Source organism: Capricornis sumatraensis, chromosome X, assembly GCF_032405125.1.
Source record: "Capricornis sumatraensis isolate serow.1 chromosome X, serow.2, whole genome shotgun sequence".
Lineage (NCBI taxonomy): Eukaryota > Metazoa > Chordata > Mammalia > Artiodactyla > Bovidae > Capricornis > Capricornis sumatraensis.
Window position 1 is genome coordinate 76,767,128 of NC_091092.1, and position 7,354 is coordinate 76,774,481.

Consider the following 7,354-nt stretch of genomic DNA (forward strand, 5'->3'; position numbering starts at 1 on the left):
GGGTCTTATCTGAATATTTTGGAATTTGAACACATTGAAAAGGTGTCAGGGGGCATGTTTGAGCCCTGTAGAATGGAGTGTCATGCACATGATAGGATCTCAAGAAACATTTGTATGCTGAATCAATAGTGACCTTGGAAATGCAGATTTTAAATCACCATTTTGACTCAACTCTAGGGATGTCTTGAAGAGAAACCAGTAAGTTTTCCAGTGCTTAGGGGAACTTGGCTTCAAGATTACTTTAGTTTTGTGTTTTTGTTTGTTTGTTTCTGGGGATGGGAGTAGACTGTGGGGGTAGGGAGGTGGGAGAGAGAGCTGGAGTGGCAGAAAGGTTCAATCTAGTTTATTTGACTGGGAATTTTTATTTATTTATTTTTTTAACCTGGAAATTAATCAGAGAGGGAACCTCACTGCAGAAAACAGAGTTGTTGTTTTTTAGTCACCAAGTCATGTCCAACTCGTGACTGTAGCACTCCAGGAAGCAGAGTGGCCAGCAGCAAAAGTCAAAACCCACAGGCTGAAGATCAGGGCTCAGGCTATACAAGGATTATCAGAGCAATTTGGACATCCCTGACTGGTGTCTCTCAGGTCAAGTTTTGCACTTTGGACTCTGTAAACAGCATCCTTCCACCTACCAATTCTTACCTACCTCTCTGAGCTACTTGGAAACTTAGTGACGTGTCTTGGGACAAGAAAGAAGCCTTGTAGCCTTTCCATCCATCTTTACCACTGTAATGGGCTTTTGTAATTGCAAGGCCAGACACCCTCGAGAATGAGCACTACTAGGCTCTGTTGTTGTTGTTTAGCTGTTAAGTCATGTCCGACTCTTTTGCAACCCCATGGACTGTAGCCCACCAGGCTCCTCTGTCCATGGGGTTTTCCAGGCAAGGATATGGGAGTGGGCTGCCATTTCCTACTCCAGGGGATCTTCCTGACCCACGGATTGAAACTGAGTCTTCTGCATTGCAGGTTAGTTCTTTACCACTGAGCCACCAGGGCTCTGGCCTACTCCAAAGTATTGCAGTGGGGTCAAGACCAAGGAGTGTTTGGAGAAAGATTAATATTCTTTCACAGGAATGAGAATAGTCAGAGTAAGTACTCCTTGGAGTGGTGGAGGGCCAGGGATCTGTAACCATCCTACCCTCAGGGCAAATTACCAGATCTGGGTTCAGTTCAGTTCAGTCGCTCAGTCATGTGGGACTCTTTGCGACCCCATGAATTGCAGCACGCCAGGCCTCCTTGTCCATCACCAACTCCCGGAGTTCAGTCAAACGCACATTCATCGAGTCAGTGATGCCATCCAGCCATCTCATCCTTGGTCGTCCCATTCTCCTCCTGCCCCCAATCCCTCCCAGCATCAGAGTCTTTTCCAATGAGTCAACTCTTTGCATGAGGTGGCCAAAGTATTGGAGTTTCAGCTCTAGCATCAGTCCTTTCAAATAAATCCCAGGGTTGATCTCCTTCAGAATGGACTGGTTGGATCTCCTTGCAGTCCAAGGGACTCTCGAGAGTCTTCTCCAACACCACACTTCAAAAGCATCAATTCTTCGGTGCTCAGCTTTCTTCACAGTCCAACTCTCACATCCATACATGACTACTGGAAAAACCATAGCCTTGACTGGATGGACCTTTGTTGACAAAGTAATGTCTCTGCTTTTGAATATGCTACCTAGGTTAGTCATAACTTTCCTTCCAAGGAGTCTTTTAATTTCATGGTTGCAAGCACCATCTGCAGTGATTTAGGAGCCCCCCAAAATAAAGTCTGACACTGTTTCCACTGTTTCCCCATCTATTTCCTATGAAGTGATGGGACCAGATGCCATGATCTTCATTTTCTGAATGTTGAGCTTTAAGCCAACTTTTTCACTCTTCTCCTTCACTTTTATCAAGAGGCTTTTTAGTTCCTCTTCACTTTCTGCCATAGGGAGGTGTAATCTGCATATCTGAGGTTATTGATATTTCTCCCAGCAATCTTGATTCCAGCTTGTGCTTCCTCCAGTCCAGCATTTCTCATGATGTACTCTGCATATAAGTTAAATAAGCAGGGTGACAATATACAGCCTTGATGTACTCCTTTTCCTATTTAGAACCAGTCTGTTGTTCCATGTCCAGTTTTAACTGTTGCTTCCTGATCCACATAGTCAAAGGCTTTGACATAGTCCATAAAGCAGAAATAGATGTTTTTCTGGAACTCTCTTGCTTTTTCCATGATCCAGCGGATGTTGGCAATTTGATCTCTGGTTCCTCTGCCTTTTCTAAAACCAGCTTGAACATCTGGAAGTTCACGGTTCACGTATTGCTGAAGCCTGGCTTGGAGAATTTTGAGCATTACTTTGCTAGTATGTGAGATGAGTGCAATTGTGTGGTAGTTTGTGCATTCTTTGGCATTGCCTTTCTTTGGGATTGGAATGAAAACTGACCTTTTCCAGTCCTGTGGCCACTGCTGAGTTTTCCAAATTTGCTAGCATATTGAGTGCAGCATTTCCACAGCATCATCTTTCAGGATTTGAAATAGCTCAACTGGAATTCCATCACTTCCACTAGCTTTGTTCATAGTGATGCTTTTTAAGGCCCACTTAACTTCACCTTCAAGGATGTCTGGCTCTAGGTGAGTGATCACACCATCGTGGTTATCTGGGTCATGAAGATCTTTTTTGTACAGTCTTCTGTGTATTCTTGCCACCTCTTCTTAATAACTTCTGCTTCTGTTAAGTCCATACCATTTCTGTCCTTTATCAAGCCCATCTTTGCATGAAATGTTCCCTTAGTGTCTCTAATTTTCTTGAAGAGATCTCTAGTCTTTTGCATTCTGTTGTTTTCCTCTATTCTTTGCATTGATCACTGAGGAAGGCTTTCTTATCTTTCCTTGCTATTCTCTGCAACTCTGCATTCAGATGTGTACATCTTTTCTTTTCTCCTTTGCTTTTCACTTCTCTTCTTTTCACAGCTATTTGTAAGGCCTCCTCAGACAGCCATTTTGCTTTTTTTTTGCATTTCTTTTCCATGTGGATGGTCTTGATCCCTGCCTCCTGTACAATGTCATGAACCTCCATCCATAGTTCATCAGGCACTCTATCAGATCTAGTCCCTTAAATCTATTTCTCACTTCCACTGTATAATCATAAGGGATTTGACTTAGGTCATACCTGAATGGTCTAGTGGTTTTCCCTAGTTTCTTCAATTTAAGTCTGAATTTGGCAATAAGGAGTTCATGATCTGAGCCACAGTCAGCTCCCAGTCTTTTTTTGCTGGCTATATAGAGCTTCTCCATCTTTGGCTGCAAAGAATATAATCAATCTGATTTTGGTGTTGACCATCTGGTGATATCCATGTGGTCAAGCATTAAACTTACATACTTTTACTATATCTTGTTTGCAGAACATTTCGGCATTAAGTTCCCAGTAAATTTGGGTAAAAGTGATTGTCTCAGTTTTTCAGATGAGAAATCTGAGATATTTTCATTGTAATTTTCCAGTATCATTTAACTAGTGAGCCAAAATTCAGACCTGATCTCATTGCTTGCACTCTTCTCATCACACCATGCTGCCTTTAGTGAGCCTGAATGATACTGCTAGTTTAGTTATGGTAAAATGTCTCTACTGATATTAAAACTTCTTGGTACTACTACTGGGATAGATATTAACTTAATTCATTGACTTAATATATGGAAACAGCTAGGCTGAAGCTTTTTAAGAAAAATTCCAAATGCAGCTTAACAGTGTAAAAGTTATATAGGAATTAAATCTCATTTCCTCTTAAATATTCTATAATTTATACTTTGGTAATATGACCTACTTATCGTTAATCATAGATATAATTTAAATTTTTGCTTTTTTGAAACCTCAGAATTTTTTTTTTTTAATCTGGGTTCTTGTCCCTATTGTGAAACTTGTATATTATATGACCTGGGTCAAACTAATAAATTCCACTTGTCAGCAGTTTTCATATCTGTACCTAGGTCATAAGATTGTTTTGATAATTCATTGTGATAAAGACTGTCAAGCACTTAGTACAACTCCTGGCATGTAGCAAGTCCTAAAACATGAGGTGATTATTATTATAATTATCATCATCACTTCTTAGAAATTTTATGGGCATCAAATTATAATATAATTAGCTTCAAACATATTAAGGAGTTAAATTATAGCTTCTCTTTTATAGCTATATATCCCTGAGGTAATCCCAAAGAGAAGAGGATTGAGGTGGTTAAATGTCATTTTTTTTTCCTTTTTGTTCTTTTTATTTGAAATAATTGGCAGGTACAAAAATATAATACAAAATCATGTGAACCCTATAAGCTTATGCTTTTTGCCAGATTTTGGAATTTTTCAGCTTTTATTTCCTTGAGTATTTTTTCTGCTCCACACTCCTGCTCCTTTCTTTATGTGACCTGGATGACGTGAATTTTAGATCTTTTATTATTGTCACAGGCGTTGTGGTTTTGCTCATGTTTTTCAGTGTGTTTTCTTTTTGTTCAGATTGGGTCAGTGCTATTTGTATGTGTTCAAGTTCATTGATTCTTTCCTGCCATCTTCATTCAGCAATTGAACCCAGCCAGTGAGTTTTTAATTTAAAGTTATTTTATTTTTCAATGTTATCATTTCTATTTGATTCATTGTTCTGTTTCTTTTCTGAGATGTTCTATTATTCATTTGTTTCAAGAGTGTTCATAACTGCTTCCTGAAGCATTTAATGATGGTTTCTTTAAAATCCTTATCAGGTAACTACAATATCTGAGTGACATCTTTTAATCAGTTTTGCTCATTAAAGTTGTGATTTTCTGGTTTTTGATATGAGTGATTTTAAAAATTATATCCTGGACTTTTTTTAGTATTATACTGGATCCTATTTAAATCTTACATTTTAGCAGGCTCTCACCCTGGTTAGGTTTACTGGGTGAGTGTTTTTGTTTTTGATGACCTTAACAGTTTTGAGGAGAATCAATCAGGTACTTTGTAGGATACATAGGGACCTCAATTCAGATTTGTTTAATGTTTCTCTCATGCTTAAACTGGGCTTATGGATTTTCAGTCAGAAGAGTAAACAGGTAAAGTGCCTTTCTTATCACATCACATTGAGGAAAATTGCCATCAAAATGACATACCTGATGATATAAACCTTAATCACCTAAGATAATGTTAGCTACATTTCTCCACTGTAAATTTACACTACCTCTCCCCCTCCACTTTCCATAATGTTACTCTTTGGAAGCAAGTTTTACTAAACATAGTATACACTTAAGTGTTGAGGACTTGTGCTACATCTCCTAGAGGAGTATCTACATAATTTTTTTAGAATTCTTCTTCGCAAGAGGTTTATCTCTTCTTCTATATATGTACATATGTATGTATGTATTCATAGATACATATTTATGATTTGGGTTATAGTCTAGTAGTCCATTATTTCTTTTGTTACATAGATTGTTCCATCTTTGGCCATTGGTAGCTCTTTGAGTTGGTCCCTATGTCCCTAGGTATACCCCCATATTTGTATGTGCCTGGTACTACAAAATGCTACTGACTAATTTTATATGTTCCTATTTCAGTCCAAGAATCAGCCATTTCTCCAAGGATACTTTATTCTTGTTTTTGGAGAATGGTGTCAGAAATCAGTATCTGAGCACTGGTGGGCTTGGTGCTACTGTGATGTCATTGATTCTACACCTTTTCAGTAAACAGAGCTAGTGTATTCACATCTCTATAATTATTCCCACATCTATTCATCAGTATCTATATTAAGGTAAACATGTTTTCATTTTGATTTCTCTGGCCTTAATCTGTTACCACATGGGTCATTCTAGACTCATCCCCTTGCTTTTCTGTAACCTCTCACTCCAACAGTGAAAAATCTGATTCTCACCATCCATTATCCATTTACTTATTTGCTTAATCCCATCATAAATGTTTCAGAATTGTTAACCCATATCCCCAAGAGAAACAACTTAACTGATTACAGTATATTGCTTATGTACAGTCTTGAAAATCATATTTCAATTAAGACTATTCTTGTAATTTGAGCAACCTGTGCAATTCAGAGTTATGTCATGAGTTTTCAGAACTTGAGTGTATATTTGTAATACTGGTACTTCCATCTTTTCCAAATCACAACTCATTTATATGTTTTACCTTTAGATAGTTTGTTCACTCATTCAGACTTGGATGTGTCTACTGTGGTCTTAGTGTGGTCATATAAAGAGCAATGAAATTGTACTTCTGTCATTAGGAACTCGTAGATAAAAGAATTAAAATGACTGACCTATTGAGGGTATATCCCAAGAGTCTTAGAGGTACTGGAAAATATAAAATGTGAAAAATGAAATACAGGGAGTAGAATCTGATAGTCATTGAGAGTACTACTGTCTTCTTCTTCTTCTTTTTTTTTTTTGGTAATAAGATGGTCTTTGTAGGGAGGGAGGTGGGAGGGGGGTTCAGGATTGGGAACACATGTACACCTGTGGCAGATTCATGTTGATGTATGGCAAAACCAATACAATATTGTAAAGTAAAAATAAATTTAAATTAAAAAAAAGATTGCCTTTGGGGCTTCTAAATTACAGGAGACTTTTAAAGAATTATAACCATTTTAAGCGTACAGTTCAGTGGTGTTAGTACATTCACATCACCACCATTCATTCTAGAACCTGTTACCTTTCCAAACTGAAACTATATATTCATTATACAATAACTCCCTATTCCCCCAGCCTCCAGCCTCTGGAAACTATCATTTTGCTATCTGTATCCATGAATTTGACTACTCCAGGTAAGTCGTTTAAGTGGAATCATACAATGTTTGTCTTTTTGTCTCTGAATAATTAGCACAATGTCTTCAAGATTCATCCATATTATAGCATGGATAGGGTTTCCTTCCCTTTTAAGACTGAAAAATATTAGATTGTATGTGTAAAATGCATTTTATCTTTTCAGCCGTCAATAGACATTTGTTTCCCCACCACCCCACCATTTGGCTATTGTGAATAATGCTGCTATGAACATGGTTATACAAATATGTTTGAGACCCTGCTTTTGGGTATATATGCAGAAGTGTATTTGCTGGATTATATGATAATTCAATGTTTAATTTTCTGAGGAACTGTCATACTGTTTTCCACTGTGGCTCTGCCATTTTACAAGGGGTCCAATTTCTTGACATCTTTGGCAATATATACCATCTTCCGTGATTTTCTTTGATAACAAGCATCAAAATGGATGTAAAGTGGTATTTCATTGTGGTTTTGATATGAATTTCCCTAATAATTAGTGATGTTGAACATCTTTTCATGAGCTTCATGGCTGTATTATATCTTCCTGGAAAAATGTCTATTCAAGTCCTTTACCAATTTTTAAATTGACTTTTT